The sequence below is a fragment of the Salvelinus fontinalis genome, chromosome 40 (genome assembly GCF_029448725.1).
Source record: "Salvelinus fontinalis isolate EN_2023a chromosome 40, ASM2944872v1, whole genome shotgun sequence".
Taxonomy (NCBI): Eukaryota; Metazoa; Chordata; class Actinopteri; order Salmoniformes; family Salmonidae; genus Salvelinus; species Salvelinus fontinalis.
This window is the reverse complement of record NC_074704.1, coordinates 14,528,915-14,552,624: the sequence shown is the minus strand read 5'-3', so window position 1 is coordinate 14,552,624 and position 23,710 is coordinate 14,528,915. Positions and strand designations below refer to the sequence as shown.

Below are 23,710 nucleotides of genomic sequence, written 5' to 3'. Positions count from 1 at the left end.
GGTAGAAAACTCTCCCAGCAGTAGAAAACTCTGAGAGGTAGAAAACTCTGCCAGAGGTAAAAAACTCTCCCAGCAGTAGAAAACTCTGCCAGAGGTAGAAAACTCTCCCAGAGGTAGAAAACTCTGCCAGCGGTAGAAAACTCTGCCAGAGGTAGAAAACTCTCCCAGCGGTAGAAAACTCTGAGAGGTAGAAAACTCTGCCAGAGGTAGAAAACTCTCCCAGCGGTAGAAAACTCTGCCAGGGGTAGAAAACTCTCCCAGCGGTAGAAAACTCTGCCAGAGGTAGAAAACTCTGCCAGAGGTAGAAAACTCTTCCAGTGGTAGAAAACTCTGCCAGAGGTAGAAAACTCTCCCAGAGGTAGAAAACTCTGCCAGCGGTAGAAAACTCTCCCAGCGGTAGAAAACTCTCCCAGAGGTAGAAAACTCTGCCAGAGGTAGAAAACTCTCCCAGCGGTAGAAAACTCTGCCAGCGGTAGAAAACTCTGCCAGCGGTAGAAAACTCTCCCAGAGGTAGAAAACTCTGCCAGGGATATACATACAGTGCATTCGTAATGTATTCAGACCCCTTCACTTTTTCCACATTTTGTTACTTTACAGCCTTATTCTAAAATGGAAGATGCTTTCCCTCATCAATCTACACACAATACTCCATAATGACATCACAATACCCCATAATGACAAACCAAAAACAGTTTTTTAATTTGTTTTTGCATATTTATTAATTTATGAGACTCGAAATTGAGCTCAGATTAATCCTGATTCCATTGATCATCTTTGTGTCACGATCGTCAAAGGGAGAGAGAGAGGACCAAGGCGCAGCGCGTGAAAAATACATCTTCTCTTTATTATAAGAAGGAAAACGAAACAAAACAACAAACAGGCGAACGTGAAGCTAAGCAAGAACTAAGTGCATGCATGCAACATAGAACATCGACATAGACAATTACCCACAAATGCATGATGCCCATGGCTGCCTTAAATATGGCTCCCATTCAGAGACAAGTGAAAGACATCTGTCTCTGATTGAGAACCACTCAGGCAACCATAGACATACCTAGACACATTCACTCAACCATAGACATACCTAGAAACATTCACTCAACACAAACTCATACACTACACCCAACACCCCCTTTACCATATAACCACCAAAAATGACAAAACACAAACATTCCCCATGTCACACCCTGACCTAACTAAAATAATAAAGAAAACAAAGAATACTAAGGCCAGGGTGTGACACTTTGAGATGTTTCTACAACTTGATTGGAGTCCACTTGTGGTAAATTCAATTGATTGGAGATGATTTGGAAAGGCACAGACCTGTCTATATAAAGTCCCACAGGTAACCAAGCCATGAGGTCAAAGGAGTTGTCCGTAGAGCTCTGAGACAGGATTGTGTTCGAGGCACAGATCTGGGGAAGGGTACCAAAACATTTCTGCAGCATTGAAGGTCCCAAAGAATACATTGGCCTCCATCATACTTAATGGAATACTCTTCCTACAGCTGGTCACCCGGCCAAACTGAATAAAGAGACACAAATATATTAATTCAACTATTTGTATTTATTATGGATCCCCATTAGTTCCTGCCAAGGCAGCAGCTGCTCTTCCTGGGGTTTATTATGGATCCCCATTAGTTCCTGCCAAGGCAGCAGCTACTCTTCCTGGGGTTTATTATGGATCCCCATTAGTCCCTGCCAAGGCAGCAGCTACTCTTCACTTTATTTAACCTCAACGTCATCTTGTTTTTACATGGCATTGTAGATTTTAGCGGTATACAATATGTATTTTGGATGTTTTCAGTGTATTTTTTACCTTTTCAGACAATGGATTAATCGTAAATTAAAGTTCTCAAGTCTGACAGCCCAAACAAAAACACAAATTCTCAGTCAAAAACACAAGTCAGAACACAGCCTCTCAAATCTCTCGTGTGTTTTCAGGTTCTCTGACTGGGAAAATGTCTTTCCACAATGAGAGCAGAGCTCTATAATAATAGATAATGTCATGTTTACAAGCTGAGCAGAGCTCTATAATAAAAATTAATGTCATGTTTATAGGCTGAACAGAAGTCTATAATAATAGATAATGTCATGTTTATAGGCTGAGCAGAGCTCTATAATAATAGATAATGTCATGTTTACAGGCTGAGCAGAGCTCTATAATAATAGATAATGTCATGTTTATAGGCTGATCAGAGCTCTATAATAATAGATAATGTCATGTTTATAGGCTAAGCAGAGCTCTATAGTAATAGATAATGTCATGTTTATAGGCTGAGCAGAGGTCTATAATAATAGATAATGTCATGTTTATAGGCTGAGCAGAGCTCTATAATAATAGATAATGTCATGTTTATAGGCTGATCAGAGGTCTATAATAATAGATAATGTCATGTTTATAGGCTGAGCAGAGCTCTATAATAATAGATAATGTCATGTTTATAGGCTGAGCAGAGCTCTATAATAATAGATAATGTCATGTTTACAGGCTGAGCAGAGCTCTATAATAATAGATAATGTCGTGTTTACAGGCTGAACAGAGATGGTTGTTTGCCATTCTGTGAGACAATTAAGTTGTGATTTTGTGGTGGGGGGGGGGGGGGGGGGGGGGGACTGATGGTATACACATGTCACAGTTAAGCAATAAGACCCGAGGAAGTGTGGTATATGGCCAATATAGCATGGTTAAAGACTGTCCTTAAGCACGACGCAACGCAGAGTGCCTGGATACAGCCCTTAGACGTGGTATATTGGCCATATATCACAAAACCCTGAGGTGGATTATTGCAATTATAAACTGGTTACCAACGTAATTAGAACATTAAAAATACATGTTTTGTCATATCCATGGTATAAGGCATGATATACCACGGCTGTCAGCCAATCAGCATTCAGGCTATAACGACCCATTTTAAAATGTAGCTTTAACATTATATTATCACATAAATTCCTATAGTACAGAACAACATTTTCAAATATAGAATTTCAGTAGCATGCTGCTTAAAAACCACACATTCATTCAAAACCTTTGGACAGTTAGTGACCGTTTTTAAGACAGTACTTACTGGTGGTAATCAGATCTGATGACTCCTCTGTCAATATGACTGTTATCTCTCCCTCTTTCTCCTTCTTCACTCCAAAAACTGCATCCTCCTCTTTCTCTTCCTCTTCTTCTTTCACTGTAACATCCTCCTCCTCTTTCACTCTGAACACGTCTTCCTCTTCTTCCACTGTAACGTCTTTCTCTTCTTCTTTCACTGTAACAGCCTCACCCTCTACTTCTTGTTTTACTGTGACACCCTCCTCTCCATGCAGACACAGACAGATTTTGGTTGTTTGGGCTCGGGTGTGTCCCAGGATAAATGCACCTCTTCCCCAGTCATTGAGGAGACTCTCTCCATGCAGACACAGACAGATTTTGGTTGTTTGGGCTCTGGTGTGTCCCAGGATAAATGCACCTCTTCCCCAGTCATTGAGGAGACTCTCTCCATGCAGACACAGACAGATTTTGGTTGTTTGGGCTCGGGTGTGTCCCAGGATAAATGCACCTCTTCCCCAGTCATTGAGGAGACTCTCTCCATGCAGACACAGACAGATTTTGGTTGTTTGCGTTGGCACCTTTCAACACCCCTCATTATCACATGTAAACACGCGACCAATCACTTACACTACTGACTAAACACACACCAGTGTTAATTGTATTTACTTTACTTCAGTTAATAAATATATTTTGTTATTCTTTATCTCCACGTTGTCTCACTTTTTGTCAGGGTCTTCGAGCCGGTTTGTGACACTATGGTCAGCAAGCTGGAGCCCAACTAATGGAAACCAGTTAGAACCCAACTAACAAAACCCAACTAAAACATGACTGCAGATCAAAAGAGACATACAGAATGATGGCAGGGAAAATCCCCAACATCCAAAATAGATAGATTCCATGATGGTGAAACAAAGCTTTTTGAAGCATTGACTCTTTCCAGCCAATAGTCTCAAAAATAGGTTCATTACTCATGGCTTTGAGCAACACAGAATTTAGAACAGCCAAATTATTATAGATGACGTCCCACACCGCAGCACGTAGCAGCATAGCCTTTATGTCATTATTATAGATGACGTCCCACACTGTAGCACGTAGCAGCATAGCCTTTATGTCATTATTATAGATGATGTCCCACACCGTAGCACGTAGCAGCATATCCTTTATGTCATTTACTAAACCGCTGGCCGTGTTTGAGAGCATTAAATCCATGCTGCATTGTGGGTAAATGGTGACTGGCTGACTGATTTATAAATAATAATGAGTAGTTATTTATGATGTAAGGTGATTTGTAGATCAGTCAGTCGTCTGCAGTGTCGAACCAGCCCCATACCAAACCAATCAGGTGGTTGTTCGATGAAATGAATCTCCAGACGTCATTGATCATGTGCTGCTGATAAAGTGATACAGGCATCAACACAAAAAAAGTTTACTGCTTTCAATGCAATGATTCAATTCAATGATACCTCCGGTATCAAACATAAAATCCATATTGAAAAGTTGACAAAACAACATTTTTAAAAGGAGCAAGCAGGATGATTTCCTCTGTTGTCTTGAGCCCACCGCAAGAAGGCACCAGAGCCTACCGTGCTAACGGGTTCCCACTAGATAACACAATCACACAGTTGATGAAAAGCATGAGGTGAAGCTTGAGCTAGATATCAACCTATCGAGCTAGTGTAACCTTCCTGGTCTCTCAAGTCAGTGAGTCAACACAGGAAGGAGCAATGGATGGATAGTTCATTTATTTCCAAAGCTGCAATGATGGGACACACACAGTATGGATGAATGATCAGTAGTGACGGGATATAAATAGCACTCCCACAGCAATTCTACATAAATCTGCCCTATAATATACTAACAAAAAAACTATTCAAATGTCTATCAAAGTCATTGTGATCATATAGTGGATTTAACAATTCCTACTAATTCATAATTTACTATAATAAATAAATACATTCTTTCCATGTGTCTCATATTCACTACATCAGAATAAATTGTCATCCATTTTACTATCAAAATATATCAAATTAACCTGAAGATTTACTCAATGCCCCTCTGGTGGCGAAGAAGTATAATACACCTAAACTAACAAAACCGGGCTGATAAACTGGCTGGTGTTCATGAGTTTATAAAACCTATACTTTATACATTTGTCATAAATGACCTGCATTGATGAGACACACAGTGTGGATGAATGATCAGTAGTCGACAGGGTAAAAATAGCACTCCTAAAGAAGATGCATTTTTCAGTTAGATACCAACTTGAAAGAGGGAACTTTAGCATAAAACCCACATGGAAAACTGAGATTTGGCAAATAACATATAAAGAGAGGCTTACTTGACACCAAACCAACAACAGTAGTTCATAAAACATAAATTGCTAATGTATGATTTAAAACGTGGATTTTATTATGAAATGTCAACTTTATACATTTCTATCCCAGGACCACTCATTTTTCAAATTCTCAAAAAACCTGCTATGGATTACCCAGAATCCCATACCTTTATCACTGAGTGTATTACACTGAGTGTAATGTAAACCCACGAGCAGCGCAGCGGTCTAATGTATGGCATCTCAGTGCTAGAGGCGTCACTACAGACCCTGGTTCAAATCCAGGCTGTATCATAACAGGCCGTGATTGGGAGTCCCATAGGGCAGCACACAATTGGCCCAGCATCGTCTGGCTTGGGGTTTGGCCGGGGTAGGCCGTCAATGTAAATAAGAATTCGTTTTTAATAACTGACTTGCCTAGTTAAATAAAGGTTAAATATATTTAAAACATGTAGCTTCATTACACCGTTACACTGGCATACAAACTCAGTAGCACAGAGTAGATCCATCCATATGACCTTGGGAAATAGTGCATTGTGGGTAGTTTAGAAGATTTCCCGAAATAAATTAATAATATGTAATTGCGCAAAAAGATAACTGTTTGTACTTATAGGTAACCATATCGTGACTACAACTAGCTTACTAAGGCATTAACCAGACTGTATTGTTACACTGGTGAGTAAAAACTAATGCTCCCTACACTTTTACTTGTTGTCTGAAGATAAAATATAAATTTTACTCAACTGCGTTACCCACTCCAGTCAACAGATGGCGGTCTGCGACTTTAAGGTTATGCTGTTGGTGTGACGTATAATCTAGTGGAGGGAACGCTTCTTCGAGAACAACAACAGTTAGTATAACACCTTGTTAGCGTGCTAGACAACATCGCAGAAACATTGAAGCCCTTCAGACCGTTTCAGTGTCTATTTGCCACTGTGTTATGAACACACTTCTGTCGTATCTACTAGTTACCCCATTTAATGTAATATTTACGTTGTTAGTCATCTAATTTAGACTAGCCATAAGCTAATGCTAATTAGCTAGCTAACATCCCCGACCATGAGCTCACTAAGCTACTCTCCTCCTGCTGAAGAAGAGGTCTGCTGGACAGAGAAAGAAGCTCTTTGGTTGAACGTTGTTGTGAAAGAAGAGAAGATACGTTCGGAGTGAAAGAGGACGAGGAGGATGTTGCAGTTTTTGGATTGAAGGAGTTGGAGATCTGTTTAACCAGTAAGTTCCGTCTCTGCAGTCCTTGAACCAATATGCAGTAAAGGGGTTTAACACTTTAATGTTGTTCTGTAGGAATGGCTGAAGTTTTTGTTCGTTCCAGTTTTTGGATTGAAGGAGGAGGAAGAAGAGGAGACTGAAGATCTGATTAACACCAGTAAGTACAGTCTTAAACAGAACGTTAACAATGGATCAATGCATCCAGTCTAGAGGCGAAAGAAACGCCTGTTTAGGAGAGATGCTGGCTAGCGGAGTAGAACACCTGTTTAGGAGAGGTGCTGGCTAGCGGAGTAGAACACCTGTTTAGGAGAGGTGCTGGCTAGCGGAGTAGAACACCTGTTTAGGAGAGGTGCTGGCTAGCGGAGTAGAACACCTGTTTAGGAGAGGTGCTGGCTAGCGGAGTAGAACACCTGTTTAGGAGAGGTGCTGGCTAGCGGAGTAGAACACCTGTTTAGGAGAGGTGCTGGCTAGCGGAGTAGAACACCTGTTTAGGAGAGGTGCTGGCTAGCGGAGTAGAACACCTGTTTAGGAGAGGTGCTGGCTAGCGGAGTAGAACACCTGTTTAGGAGAGGTGCTGGCTAGCGGAGTAGAACACCTGTTTAGGAGAGGTGCTGGCTAGCGGAGTAGAACACCTGTTTAGGAGAGGTGCTGGCTAGCGGAGTAGAACACCTGTTTAGGAGAGGTGCTGGCTAGCGGAGTAGAACACCTGTTTAGGAGAGGTGCTGGCTAGCGGAGTAGAACACCTGTTTAGGAGAGGTGCTGGCTAGCGGAGTAGAACACCTGTTTAGGAGAGGTGCTGGCTAGCGGAGTAGAACACCTGTTTAGGAGAGGTGCTGGCTGGCAGAGTAGAACACCTGTTTAGGAGAGGTGCTGGCTGGCAGAGTAGAACACCTGTTTAGGAGAGGTGCTGGCTGGCAGAGTAGAACACCTGTTTAGGAGAGGTGCTGGCTAGCAGAGTAGAACACCTGTTTAGGAGAGGTGCTGGCTAGCAGAGTAGAACACCTGTTTAGGAGAGGTGCTGGCTAGCAGAGTAGAACACCTGTTTAGGAGAGGTGCTGGCTAGCAGAGTAGAACACCTGTTTAGGAGAGAAAGCAATGCAGGTGTAGAAGCACGGTGGCTAGGAAAAACTCCCTGGAAAGGCCAAAACCTAGGAAGAAACCTAGAGAGGAACCAGGCTGTGAGGGGTGGCCAGTCCTCTTCTGGCTGTGCCGGGTGGAGATTATAACAGAACATGGCCAAGATGTTCAAATTTTCAAAAATTACCAGCATGGTCAAATAATAATAATCACAGTGGTTGTTGAGGGTGCAACAGGTCAGCACCTCAGAAGTAAATGTCAGTTGGCTTTTCTTAGCCGATCATTGAGAGTATCTCTACCGCGCCTGCTGTCTCTAGAGAGTTGGAAACAGCAGGTCTGGGACAGGCAGCACGTCCGGTGAGCACCTGTTTAGGAGAGGTGCTGGCTAGCGGAGTAGGATCATTTGAGGAACTAGCCATCGTTCACACATACAATAGCCTGCTAATACCTTAGCTAGCTTTTAACCACATGTTGAATTCAGAATGTTGATATCATCCTAAAAAGTACAATTACAAGTGTATCTTAACAATACCATCCACTTATACTTATAAGTAACCTCTAAATATACAACATTATTCATGAACAAAACACTGTGTATGACTTTGTGCTTAAAATAATCAAACTTTTCTGAAGATGACAGATAAAGCGTACCCTGTAACTGGAGATTCCTTCAAAGCGATTGCCTACAGTTACCGTGTAGGGCACTGCAAGGTTGGGTCACCAGGGTCATCTGGAACTGCCTTCTGGCGGAATTCAGGTGTGTGAAGGCTACCTGTGTCCTGCGTAACTTCATGAGGATGGACACGAGGACCAGGAGGGGATCTGCAGATTGCCGCCGTGTCCCAGAGGAGAAGTCTGCTGCTCTGCAGGATGTTTCAAGGATGGGGTCCAACAACGCAGCAAGAGAGGCAATCCGTGTGCAGGAGATCTTCAACCCCTACTTCTTCAAAGAGGGTGCTGTTCCCTGGCAACACCATAGACTACACTATGCACAACCAAAGGCTCTTTTAAGAGCCATTCACATTGCAATAGGAGTATTCTTCCATTTACTTAGCTATGTCAACTGCAGTTATTCAATTCATAGTTTCTCTCCCTTTGATTTATACTTCTCAGGTGAGGGTGCTGTTTAGGTAAGGGTGTGATGTCTGTGCAAAAACAAAACAGGCTATTTTAAATCACCCATATTGAAGAAATGTAGAGCAATTAGACACCCTATAACCCACACCTACACACTCATGTATCAATCTGATTGATGGATTGTGTTGTGCCGTAAGCAGGTTCAGGTGTATAACTGTGGCTCCTTCCACCTTCAAAGAATAGGCAAGAGGGCCAACCATGGAGAATATTAAGACACTTCATTATTTCTATGACTACGCTATATTGTTTGTCTTTGTGTGTCCGTTCATGTTTTTCAGCATAAAGTACTCTGCAGCCACTTAGTGTGGTGTGGACACCAGGTGAGGCCACACACAGATTCCTGTTTAACACTGTCACTTTAACAACCTTATTTTCTCAATAAGTCTCTCTCCTTCACTTCATCCCTCTCTCCCCTTCTCCCTAAATCCTCTAGGTTATATAAGCTGTGTCGGTGAACCCCTCCTGCATCTGAACTGGCTACATAGAGGGCACAGCATGATCAGAGGTGAGAGGTCACTTGGTCAGGTCAACAGGTCAACGTCCCGTGTGGCTCAGTTGGTAGAGCATGGCGCTTGCAACGCCAGGGTTGTGGGTTCATTCCCCACGGGGGGACCAGGATGAATATGTATGAACTTTCCAATTTGTAAGTCGCTCTGGATAAGAGCGTCTGCTAAATGACTTAAATGTAAATGTAAACAGGAATTATTATTAAAGAGATGCTTTACATTGAAATACAGATAGATGTAGTAGTCCCAGAGTTAATGATCCCAGGTCAGTTTATATTATACAGGAAGTATTATTAAAGAGATGCTTTATATTGAAATACAGATAGATGCAGTAGTCCCAGAGTTAATGATCCAAGGTCAGTTTTGCATTTCACCTCCTGATTGATGACTAACAATGTTAGAATAAAAACTAAAAACACAAGGCTTAAACATGCTCTCTCTCTCCATCTGTCTCTCGTCTGCAGACATGTTTTGATGTGAGAGGATGCCAACCCACAGTCCCATCATCGCCACCTCACCTGCTTTTAAGATAACAGTGTCTCTAGTCGGCCCAAAGGTTATGTAATTGTGATGAACTGAGAGAATATTTAGGTAGCACTGTGATTCATTAATCATGTGCTTACCTCTTTCCCTTTCTGTCTTTTACACCTCTCTCTCCACCTCCTCTTTCTTCCTCTGTTTTTATAATGCACAACAGATGTGCATTGAAATACAGAATTGAACTTGTATATATTACACTTGGATAATGAGCTTTTCAATAAAGCGTTTCACATTCTCTACTGGTTGAAATGAAGTGTAATGTGATGAAATACTCCACCTATCCTGTGTTTATCAGATCAATGCAGATGAAGGGCATTAGATGTTGAGATGAACCAGTGTTGGAGTATTTACATGATGCATAGGAAGTGTAGTGTAGTTTTTTAAATTCTATTTCTGTATATATGAATTAACTAGTTAAATCCTGTTTCTAGTCTATTAGTTACAATGTGTAACCATTGATGTCCCAGGACCAAGATTGGTAAACACTGTTGACGTGTATAATTGTAATACATACATGCAGACACAGCGTCATTTAAAGACTGGAATTTGAATCTCCTGAAAAATAATCTCAAAGACATTCATACTTAAACTGCACATTTATTTGCCAAGGTAGAGTACATGATCAGTGAATATATTAAATGTACAGGCTACAATGCGGTGATCTCATGCATGGTAATAACTACATGTATATACCACTTGCATCCTTGGTACAACATGATATTATATTCTACTCAATCCATAGGCTTCATTAATGTCATTCAGGCGGTTTTGAAGTTGATACAACTGGCTATGATAGATGAGGTTCATAGCTAGGTTCTGAACTGTGAACGCTGCGTGTAACACATCCGGTGTCAGGATAAATAAAATGCATGGTCTGCTAACTTTCTTTAATTATGTTTAATTACCGCAAACAATGAATGGCAAATGCAATTTTCGTATATACGGGTTCGCTGTTTCACCGCGCAGGATGAACAGGGAACTGGCAAGAAGTACGTAAACAGCTGTTCTTATACCGTGATGACGTCGTTTCAACGCGTCTGTTGGCCTATCACATTAGAGGCTGGGCCTGGTTTAGACTCTGCCCCCCTTTGCTGGCCCCTTGGTGCGTTCCTTTGTCCACCTCTGGTTGCTGGGTAGATTAGCTCCGTCTTGGGTCTGTCGATTCTACACTAAACAGTTCCTAATATGGTATTGTCCAGTATTCTAACCTCTTGGTTGGTCTAGAGAGCTGCACCCTTCCCCTCTCCAGACTGTCCACAACTTTTATGGCCTGTGTTGGTCAGTCCTTACACCTACACACACTATACAGAGGGGGGTGTGCGTACATGTGTGTAACAAAACAATATTCCTCTTCAACCAATATGCTAACAGGCTATTATGCATAAAACATAAATCCTAACAGAACTAATATGTATAGCAAACGTTTGGGTCCATACACAGATCGGCTAGATAGCTAGCTACACATCCATGGGCATACAGGGATTTTAATCATCCACTGCACAAGAAGCAAGAACACAGCTAGCTACGCGATTTCATCTATCTGCATGGCAAATATCAGCAAGGAAAGCTTACAAAATTGTCCATTCAATTTGCAGCAAAACGACAGCCTGGTTTGCTGGTTGTTTCAGGATTCCCTAAAACAACCAGAATTACAATTTCATACTCATGTCACAACACCCATAAAGCTAGTCAGCTAGCTGGCTAATGTTAGCTAGTCAGCTAGCTGGCTAAATCGCGATTTTCAAAAATAAACTTTGATAAAAAAAATGTAGAATCGTTTGTTTCTACATTAACTAACATTCCTGTCAACTGTACATGTTTTTGCATGATTCATTATGACGTTATTATCCCTTACATTTGCTTCCATTCTAGTATTTCTGTACGCCATCTTTAATCCAGTTAAATTCTGTGTAGGGCTACCCCTCTCTCCTAGTATTTCTGTCCGCCATCTTTGATCCACTTCAGTTCTGTGTAGGGTTACCCCTCTCTCCTAGTATTTCTGTCAGCCATCTTTGATCCAGTTCAGTTCTGTGTAGGGTTACCCCTAGTATTTCTGTCCGCAATCTTTGATGCAGTTCAGTTCTGTGTAGGGTTTCTCCTCTCTCCTAGTATTTCTGTCCGCCATCTTTGCTGAAGAAAGTCTAACAGTCACTAGCGCAGCAGCAGCCTCCCCCGGTCCTAGTGCCGCCCCCGTAAGAAGTTTAAGATGCGATGGAAAGGTTGACGAAATAAGAAATCACAGAAAAAATATATTGACTGATATTGATTTATTTAGGGGGGGCTAATTAATATTTTAGTTCTAGTGACGTCCCTGATTCCTACCCTTTAATTCTTTGTCTGAAAATTACATTTACATTTTACTTAACTGCGTTGCCCACTCCAGTCAGCAGAAAAGGTCTGCGACTTTAAGGCAATTCTGCTACTGTGACGTATAATCTAGTGGACGGGTCGCTTCTTTCAACAGCAGCAACAGACAGCCACCTCTGTAGCTTCCTAGACAAAATAAACGAACCAATAAAGCTCTTTAGACGCTTTAGTGTATAGTTGCCACTGTATTTTCAAACCACTTCTGTCGCCTAGTTATCCGTTTTCATTTCATATTTACGGTATTGTTTTTATTATTCATCTAGCGGGCTGGTTAAGTTAACATTAGCCTAGCTAGCTAACATCTCCAACCATGAGGTCACTAAGCTACTCTTGTTAATGAATAGGAGGTCTGCTGGACGGAGATAGAAGCTCTCGTCAAAGAGGAGAAGGAATAGAATGATATCACAGTAAAACAAGAAGTAGAGGGTGAGGCTGTTACAGTGAAAGAAGAAGAGAAATAGGTTACAGTGAAAGAAGAGGAAGAGGCGTTCAGATTGGAAGAGGATGTTACAGTTAAAGAAGAGAAAGAGGATGCAGTTTTTGGAGTGAAAGAGGGGGAGGGGGAGATGACTTTCACATTGAAAAATGAGATGGAAGAAGAGGAGGAAACTGGATTTCTGGGCTCGGTTTCCCAAACGCATTTTAAGGCATCCATTGGTTCTAACGATGAACGGGCCCTGGTTAACACAAGTAAGTACTACCTTAAAAACAGAGACACAAACTCTGCAGTTGTTGAACTGATGTTTTATTTTTTTATTTCACCTTTATTTAACCAGCTGGCTATGATGTCGTAATGATAGTTTAACCAGGTGACCATGATGTCATAATGATTGTTTAACCAGGTAGGCCAGTTGAGAACAAGTTCTCATTTACAACTGCGACCTGGCCAAGATAAAGCAAAGCAGTGTGACACAGACAACAACACAGAGTTACACATGGAATAAACAAGCCAATAACACAATAAACAAGTCAATGACACAGTAGAAAAAAAGAAAGTCTATATATAGTGTGTGCAAAAGGCATGAGGAGGTAGGCAATGAATAGTCCATAGTAGCGAAGAATTACAATTTAGCAGATTAACACTGGAGTGATAAATGAGCAGGTGATGATGTGCAAGTAGAGATACTGGTGTGCAAAAGAGCAGAAAAGTACATGTACAGCTGGAGCAATCGGTTAGCTGCTCAGATAGCTGATGTTTAACGTTTGTGAGGGTAATATAAGTCTCCAGCTTCAGCGATTTTTGAAATTCGTTCCAGTCACTGGCAGCAGAGAACTGGAAGGATGTGTGGTGTTAAAGAGGAAATCTGCAATTACCACATCCATATTTTGATTTTTAAATTATTTATTTTTAGCCATTGATTCTGGAAGAACATAACACATGCCTAATGAGCTTAGTTCAACTGTTGTACCCCATCAGAACCCAGAGTAAGATTTTTTACTCCAATGTTTGGAAACAATGTAAATCAACACTGTATAGCCTCAAAACATATTTAAAACTAATGTTGATATCATGGATGGTCAGTCCTTGCATCCATAGGTCTGTCTATGAATTTGAAAGTAGTTACATTTCCCCAGCCCCATCCATCATCTTATTAGCAAAACAGTGGTGGAATTACAGCTTTGTTATTGGTTGGTTGATTGTTGTGTGGCTTTTTTAAAGGGACAACTTAGTATTTAAACAGCAACAAAATGGCTGCCCAGAGACTTGGTTTGGTAAACAGCTGAGGGATGGGGGCTGGAGAAATTGTAACCACTCTCAAATTCATAGAGAAAGCTATTGTATCAACTGTAATCCAACACCTAGCGACCTTGTCAAGAAGTTCAGACATCTTGGTGTAACAGTTTTAAGGTGTTAACTTGAGAGTCACTGGACACAGGTTTGAGTTCAGCTCAGGGCAACCCCCTGAATTCACTACACTATGAATACAAGAACTGGCCATCCATGAGGTTGAAATTATAGTTTAACCAGATTTCGAGGCTATATAGTATATTCTAGAATTCATCCATGAGGTCATAATGATAGTTTAACCAGGTTTCTAGGATATATAGTATATTCTAGAATTCATCCATGATGTCATAATGATAGTTTAACCGGGTTTCTAGGCTATATATTATATTCTAGAATTCATCCATGATGTCATAATGATAGTTTAACAAGGTTTCTAGGATATATAGTATATTCTAGAATTTATCCATGATGTCATAATTAGAGGTCGACCGATTACGATTTAATTATTTATATATATACATAGATATCATACACACACACACATTTTTGTAATAATGACAATTGCAACAATACTGAATGAACCATGAACACTTTTATTTTAACTTAATATAATACATAAATACACACACGCACACAGCTTTGAAGTGACAATGATACTGAAGAGTCTGCTTAGGAGACAAATACTCTCAACTGTTTGATTAAAAATAGAGTAAGTTACCTGTGATGAATGTTGAAAACCAAAACTTTAATTTCTATATGCAGGAAATCCTATTTTAATAATGGGCATGGTAAGAATTGACGACCAAAGTGCGAGTCATAATTCCCATGACACCTAGCAAAATCTGAAAAGCGGTTCCTTCATTTATTCCATAGGATATTTTTAGATTCACTTAAAATAAGGTCTGTGTTTCGTGTAGGCTTACACCGCCAATTTTATAACTGTAGATATCCATAGGACAAGGTAACTCTAATCAATATTGGCTAAATATAAGCAAAGATAAAAAAAATTGTAGAGTGGATTTATGAAAATATGTTGACACGTTACCTTATCCTAGTGAGATTTACACGGGTATCAAAATGCTGAGGCGGTTTAAGCCTGCACGAAACACAGACCTTATTTGAAGTAGATCAAGACATTCTCTATGGAAGACATGAACGGTAAAATAACGAAGGAACCCCTTTCAAATTCAGCCGCAAGTTATTACAGGAATTATAACGCGTCGACTATTTCTCTCTAAACCATATACCTTTGGCTAATCTGGAAACTATCACCTCGAAAAGAAAACGTTTATTCCGTTCCGTATTTTATTTAACGGGTGGCATCCATGACTCTAACTATTCCTGTTACATTGCACAACCTTCAATGTTATGTCATAATTAGTTCGAAAAGAGCCAGACTGTTGCATATACCCTGACGCTGCGTGCAATGAACGCAAGAGAAATGACACAATTTCACCTGGTTAATATTGCCTGCTAACCTGGATGTTTTTTTAGCTAAATATGCAGGTTTAAAATATATACTTGTGTATTGATTTTAAGAAAGGCATTGATGTTTATGGTTAAGTACACATTGGAGCAATGACAGTCATTGATTGATTGTTTTTTATAAGATAAGTTTAATGCTAGCTTGCAACTTACCTTAGCTTATTGCATTTGCGTAACAGGCAGGCTCCTCGTGGAGTGCAATGTAATCAGGTGTTAGAGCATTGGACTAGTTAACTGCAAGGTTGCAAGATTGGATCCCCCGAGCTGACAAGGTTAAAAGTCGTTCTGCCTCGAATGTGTTCTTAACTGACTTGCCTAGTTAAATAAAGATTAAATAAAGGTGAGAAAAAAGAAATAATAATAAAAATAAAAAAATCGACAAATCGGCGCCCAAAAATACCGATTTCCGATTGTTATGAAAACTTGAAATCGGCCCCGATTAATCGGTCGACCTCTAGTCATAATGATAGTTTAACAAGGTTTCTAGGCTATATAGTATATTATAGAATTAACAGTGTAGATTTCCTGTCGTCAAATTATTAGAGCTGTTGATAAGTCATTGTATAATATTCAGCATTTTCTTTATGCCATTACATCAATACAGCCCAACCAGAAGAGAAAAAACTCTTCCTGATCCACCTCCTCCTGCTGTCCTTCATAAATTCTGACGTTGCTGGTAATCGGCTACACAAGCAGTCGGCAACCTACATTTGGAGTGCAAATGTATCTTACCATTTATACTGATCTGGTGCCAGTTATGATTTTCATATTCACATTTGACTGGAACAGTTTAATTTAATTTATAATAGTATCTCAATCATTGTCTGTGATTAATCTACATTCTATCTAAATCTAAATGAAAATGATACAAATCTAAAAGTAACTTTTATTGCCATTGCCACCTATGTAAAAAATAGCCTACCTAAAGCCAACAAATAAAAACATTGCAAATAACTGTCCTATAAATCACATGGCCTGTCTATAACGAACTTGAAACATTGTATAAAATATTCTGGGCCCTCAGTTTCCTGTGCCTGTGAGTTCTCGACCGACACAGCTGTAGGCTATTTGTAAAAGGGATAAGAAGTAATCAGGTATTTTATGACATTTCCACTGGATGTGGGCATTTATGACATTTATGACATTTCCACAGCTGTAGGCATTACATTTTTCCCTTTTGTGCCGAGTGGTTATCGAAAGGGCGAGAGCTGGAAATATTTTACAAATACTTTGAGGAGTTATTCTCATTTGCAATTGATTTTGATTAGACTTTGTTTACTTGCTGTTTGAGGTGAGAAAAAAGTGTGATTCAAAATCAAAATCAATCAAGCCTCACTCTCATCACCTGTGGACGGTGGTGCTTCCAGCGAGGCGTGGATTTAATACTATGTTGTACCTAGTTTCCCTCCTTCAGGGAACAGTAGTTGTAGTCATAACGTTACGCTTGTCATATGATGAACTTCAACTTAAATACTGGATCTTGCTGTTGGACAGTTTTTTTTGTATTCTGAAATGCACTCGAACTATGTATCATTTAGTGGCTCCTTATGTTAAGCTGGAAAACAGTTTTCATGGGCACAGAAATACTAAATCATTTCAGAGTTTGCTAAATCCAATGGTTTTTAACAGTCATCTTGTAATCCAAGATGGCGTAGCATTAAGACACGTTTGTTGTAAATATTATGTTTTTTTATTCTTTTTTTGTATATATTGCAATATATTTCAATCTTTTTCCATGTTTAAATTAAATACACCTTCCGGCAACCCGCCTCACCCAATGTGATACTGATCTGCTATATTTTATACCTTATAACTAGAACCTCCATCAGAAGCTAGCCATCAGAAGCTAACCAGCTAATTAGCTACTAGCTATTTAGTCATTGTTAGCCACTGCTAGCGGCCTTTACCTTTTTAGCTCAGCTTATAAAAATTCATAAAACATACAAGTGTTATACATCGGTTTAAAGATGAACTTCTTGTTCATCCAACCACGGTGTCAGATTTTAAATAGGCTTCACGGTGAAAGCATACCTTGCTATTATCTGAGAACAGCGCCCAGCAGACAAATCATTACAAACAGTTACCAGCCAAGTAGAGTTACACAAGTCTGAAATAGCAATACAATGAATCACTTACCTTTGATGATCTTCATATTGTTGCACTCACAAGACTCCCATTTACTCAATAAATGTTAGTTTTGTTCGATAGTCCCTCTTTATATCCCAAAACCTCAGTTTTTAATAATAATCGGTAGTCCTCTACTCTGGACGGTTCTAACTTAGAATATGTGGACAACTATAAATACCTAGGTGTCTGGCTTGACTGTAAACTCTCCTTCCAGACTTATATTAAGCATTTCCAATCCAAAATTAAATCTAGAATCTGCTTCCTATTTCGCGTCAATGCCTCCGTCACTCACGCTGCCAAACATACCCTCGTAAAACTGACTATCCTACCGATCCTTGACTTCAGTGATGTTATTTTAAAATAGCCTCCAACACTCTATTCAGACTGCATCCAGTTTGCTATCACAGTACCATCCGTTTGGTCACCAAAGCCCCATATACCACCCACCACTAGGACCTGTATGCTCTCGTCAGCTGGCCCTTGCTATATATTAGTCTCCAAACCCACTTTCTCCAGGTCATCTATAAGTCTTTGCTAGGCCGCCTTCACTCAGCTCACTGGTCACCATAGCAACACCCACCCGTAGCACGCGCTCCAGGAGGTATATCTCACCGGTCATCCTCAAAGCCAACACCTACTTTGGCCGCATTTCCTTCCAGTTTTCTGCTGCCAATGACTGGAGCAAATTGCAAAAATCGCTGAAGTTGGAGACATATATCTCCCTCACTAACTTTAAGCATCAGCTATCTGAGCAGCTTACCGATCGCTGCAGCTGTACACAGCCCATCTGTAAATAGCCCATCCAACTGCCTACCTCATCCCCATATTTTTATTTACTTTTTTTGCTCTTTTGCACACCAGTATTTATACTTGCACATCATCTGCAAATCTATCACTCCAGTGTTAATTTGTTAAATTTTAATTACTTTGCTACTATGGCCTATTTATTGCCTTTCCTCCTTACTCCATTTGCACACACTATATAGATTTTTCTATTGTGTTATTGACTGTACGTTTGTTTATCCCACGTGTAACTCTGTGTTGTTTTTGTCGCACTGCTTTGCTTTATCTTGGCCAGGTCACAGTTGTAAATGAGAACTTGTTCACAACTGGCCTACCTGGTTAAATACAAAAAGTCTTAACTTTATTGACAACACCCAAATGGATACTGTCATTAACGCGGTTCTTCAATAATTACACATAATTCTTAATACTGTAGCAAACATTATATTAAACAGGACATTCAAACTAGCCTTACAATTATAATCCAAAGTAGTGTGAAATGGACTAATAAGCAACCTGTAAATGGAGGTTACTCCCCTGAGTTTTCCCCCATTCACATTCAGAATACATTGTGAAAAACTAAAATCTTTGTTCACCATTTTTGCTCCAGGCAGATATACTACATCCATAACTAGTGGTTTCCTCATTACCAGATATACTACAACCATGACTACTGGTTTCCTCATTGGCAGATATACTACATCCATAACTAGTGGTTTCCTCATTACCAGATATACTACAACCATGACTACTGGTTTCCTCATTGGCAGATATACTACATCCATAACTAGTGGTTTCCTCATTACCAGATGTACTACATCCATAACTATCGGTTTCCTCATTAGCAGGGAGGAGTTTCTAAAACCAAATTTCATTTGCATCGCCCTCGTGCCGCATTTTTAGGAAACGCAGAAAGGGGCCTATATTGGAGACCAAAAGTCGTCTGGCACACTGCTTACAGTTTCAACAACATGAATAACTTATTTCAAGCCTACAATCATCGATGTTACTACTAAAATATGACTATTCTTGCTCATTTTAAGACAATTGTCAAATAATTTTAACATTCATTACAGACGTCAATTGTTGTACAACATCATGGCTACGCTGTTGGCATCACCTTTTACAGTGGATTTCCACTGTTGTGGGCCTTTAACCATCTGTCTGACTTTGTTGTTCACACAGGAGAGATACGGGACTATCGTGGATCCTCTGGGGAGCCTCAACAACCTCATGATGCTGACGAGGCAGAGAAGAGTCTCTCCAGATCAGAACTCCTCAAGAAACACCTGCAGAGACCCACAGGGAAGAGAACTCACTACTGCTCTGACTGTGGGAAGAGATTCACCTCATCAGGCATTAAAATTCATCAGAGAACACACACAGGAGAGAAACCTTATAGCTGTGATCAATGTGGGAAGGGTTTTGGTCGATCTGGAGAACTGACAGTGCCCCAGAGAATACACACAGGAGAGAAATCTTATAGCTGTGACCAGAGATAATCTGATAAAAGATCTCTGACTAAACATCAGAAAATACATGAAGGAGTTGTTTCATGATATCAAATAAATGATGTCACAATGTAGAATGTTTTTAACATTGTAGTAGGAGTATTTTAATGATGTCACGATGTAGAACACTAAACGTTTGTCCCCTGTTCTATTGATTTCAACATGATATGGATATTAGCCTCAGGGGAAAAATCCAGGCTCTGAATTGAAAGAGTACTATTTATGAGATTTAGTAAGTACACATTATTCCCAGATTCCGTGTGGTTTTTGAGCTGTTAGTTTTAACAGGATGTGCAACCTCATCTCCCTCCTGTCGCACAAATTATTTTAGCATGATATCGATTAGTTTTGACAACTAAGTGTTGCGTCCCTTTCTTTAGCGACCCCTACATTTAAATGCATTCCAGCATCACGTACAACCTGATTTCCCCTCTAATTGATATCAGTGATTTATTGCTACTTGTCAAAACAACAGCGTTTCTGGTGCTTGTGCAGTTTATAAGGAGCTTGTTTAAAAAAAATACAAGAAAAATGATTATTGTGGCAGATGTTTGTGTAAATGGCACATGTTATGTTTAGGTTTTCAATTTATCCCAAACTGTTTCTGCATATTGGTTATTGATTTGGACACGTTAAAACTGTGTTTTGACATTCAGGCTATCCCACCTAGCACAATGTAATTGAAAAGACGTTGAAAATAAGACTATGCAATCAAAAAAAAAATATATATATATATTTTATTATACCATGCCTTACCATTAAGTTAATTATTGACAATACATATTAACAAAGGGGTGTCCATTTGGTTTTGATCATTCATATTTACAATTCATGTAACTTTTAGTAATCATAATTATTTATGCAATCAACTGACAATTTTCGGGTATAATTATATTGACATTGTTGCCCTTCTTTTAGAAAAGCAGGGTTAATTCTCAGATGTGCCAACCCAAATGTACTAGAGCATGACATTGGGGACTGGGCCCCGATCCAACAACATGCCTATCTAGTGAACCCTGAAAAGAGAGAGAAACTCCGCAGTGAGGTGGAAAGTTACTACGGATAGTGCAGGAGTTTCCTCTTGAAATCAGACATGTCCGTGTTAAGGACAACTTTGTTGCTGATTTTCTCAGGGGTGGGCAGTCATAGTTTTGCGTTTAGCCATTGCCTTGCCATGGATCACAATTTATTTTGACTGCACGTTTGCCATATTGGAGATGAGTTTTGTTTGGGCTCGTTCCAAGGGGACGAGAGTTCTAGAAGCGAGTGAGTTTTAGGAAGACGAGAGTTCTAGAAGCTAGTGAGTTTTAGGAAGAAGAGAGTTCTAGAAGCTGGTGAGTTTTAGGAAGAGGAGAGTTCTAGAAGCTATTGAGTTTTAAGATTCTATAGAATGAAAAAGGAGAAAAAAATTATACGATTGTATATTATTATTTAGAAATATGTGTTTTTTCTTGTTTTTAATTGTTGACAGCCAGTAGACATCATTTTTATATTGTAGAAGGTGAAGCATTGTAGTTGATTATAATGAGAAATGGAAGTTGTTTTCTGTTGGTGGTGAGCAAACTTGTCCAACAAAAATATAGGATATATTTGTTGTCTTATTAAGGGGAAAGGTGTTCCAGGCTTTCGTTTTTCCATTTATGTTTTGAGGTTGGACTTTAGCACGTCTAGCTCGTTAGCACGTAGGACGCACTGATTGGTGTCACCTCGTTAGTCAGTATGTGTTACACCTGTGATGGCTTGTCCATCTCCTTAGTGGGAAGGTGTTTCACCTGAGCTGGTCCAGGTTCTATTTAAGAGTGTCTGGTCCAGTGCTCCAGTTGTCTTGATAGATGTGGAGAGTCAACACCTTTAGTTGCTCCACCTTTTTGGTTTGCTTCCTGTCTTTAAGTTTGTTGTGGGTTTTTCTTTTGTTTGCCTCTTCTTGGGCAGATTTAGTGGGTCTCATGGTGGGTGTCTTTTAGGTCCCAGTTGTTGTTACTAATCAACTTTCAGTGGACTCCCCCATAGTGTCTATCAGAACCCCTCCTAAAAAACAAGTTATATTTTGGGTTGGATATTGCATCCTATTAATATTTTAATCAATGGCATTTCCTTTCAATGCTCATTAATCTTTCAGTTTAGTTGTCAGTTATTATGTTTTTATCCTCTTTGTGTAGTAAATATTTGTTAATTTTCATTGTTTTTTCCTGTGATCATGTCTGAAATGTGCTGTATAAATAAAGCTTGATTTGATTTAAACATATTGCAAAACAAATTAACCCAATGACTGACCAATCAACAGACTGATGGTGCATCTTAGTATGAAAAACAGTATCAATCCCACTTTTCCAGCCTGCTAAAGGCGTGGTGGAGTGGTAAACACCACCCCCGGCTCTACCAGTGGCTTGAGGTGGTCTCCCACAGCTCTGCTTATGTCATGTTCTGTGGCCTTGCAGTTCCATTTCTTGACTGCCCCTGCAACACAGAAAGAAACACATTTAGTCATATTATATAAAACACTCAAAGTAATGGATATGGAGCATCTATGGCCTCAGAATATGCATAAGCAATATGATGATGATGGTGATGTCTCACCCCTTTTGGCTGTATGAAAGTTAATTTCCCCTCAGGCATATGCATTTGTTCTTTGATATTATGAGGGTAATTTGTGTCAAATGTACTTTTCCTCACTCATTCACCCCATCTCTTTACATTTACATATTCGGAGGCCAGACTCAAATTCCGGACACAATGCCCATCCTGGCAGATCTAAACCTAATGCAGCACATCGTGACTTTTGTGCATCCAGACCTAATGCAGCTTGGAGTGATCAGATGAAACAAGTCACATTTAGGTGCCAGGTGTAACTGAGGCTGTAGATGCTCCATATCCGTTACTTTGAGTGTTTTATATAATATGACTAAATGTGTTTCTGTATTACAGGGACAGTCAAGAAAGGGAACGGCAAGGCCACAGAACATGACATAAGCAGAGCTGTGGGAGACCACCTCAAGCCCCTGGTAGAGCCGGGGGTGGTGTTTACCACTCCACCAGCAGAGCTGTGGGAGACCACCTCAAGCCCCTGGTAGAGCCGGGGGTGGTGTTTACCACTCCACCAGTGGTAAACACCATCCCCCATCACACTTCCCTGTAACATGGTGAACTGCAACAACTAGTCTGCATTCCAAACTCCCCCATCACACTTCCCTGTAACATGGTGAACTGCATCAAGGGAAGTCTGAAGGATCCCGGATAGCACAGACCATAATGGAGAGGTAAGTGGGGGGGGGGGTAGGGACGTCTGAAGGATCCCAGATAGCACAGACCATGGTGGAGAGGTCAGTGGGGTAGGAAGTCTGAAGGATCCCGGATAGCACAGACCATGGTGGAGACTATTTTACTTTGTCTCATCCACAAACTTCAAACAGCTGTAAAAACAACTTTTTTATTGAAAATATATTTCAGTGATTTAGATGGTACGATGATTCCCTACACTATTCAGTACTTGTTTTCTCACAAAAATTGAAATTGATTGAAGAGTGTAGATTTCTACATTGGCTGCTTGTCGCAGTCGGCTATTTTTGGTTGAGAAGGAGATTGACCACGGCTTTTAGTGACACCATGGCAGAGAGGGAGGGGTTTCCATCTGGACAAGAGAACAGACTGGCTTTTAGTGACACAGATGGCAGAGAGGGAAGGTTTTCCATCTGGACAACAGAAGCCAGTCTAAAAATGTGAAGTTATAATGTGAAACACTATCATTCCAATATTAATGCAGATATTATGGACATTTAAATAATGTAATTCAATTTTAATTGTAGCTCCTTTAATTTAGACCCAAAATGTATTTGCCTGGCTATTAAAA

General features: G+C 40.1%; 1 protein-coding gene and 1 long non-coding RNA gene across 4 annotated transcripts in view; one reads left to right on the top strand and one right to left on the bottom strand.

Moving 5' to 3' along the window:
- Positions 1 to 23,710, bottom strand: part of LOC129839064 (zinc finger protein OZF-like) — a 442,535-nt gene that overhangs the window by 22,068 nt on the left and 396,757 nt on the right. The window lies entirely within an intron of this gene.
- LOC129839101 (uncharacterized) lies at positions 6,171 to 22,108 on the top strand. Of its 3 annotated transcripts, none has more exons than XR_008756978.1 (5): positions 6,172 to 6,604; positions 6,677 to 6,758; positions 8,312 to 9,320; positions 9,786 to 12,918; positions 19,538 to 22,108. It is a non-coding gene; the product is annotated as an uncharacterized LOC129839101 (long non-coding RNA). The 3 variants fall into 3 exon arrangements; XR_008756977.1 differs by having other exon boundaries at positions 6,677 to 9,135; positions 9,249 to 9,320; XR_008756976.1 differs by having other exon boundaries at positions 6,171 to 6,604; positions 6,677 to 9,320.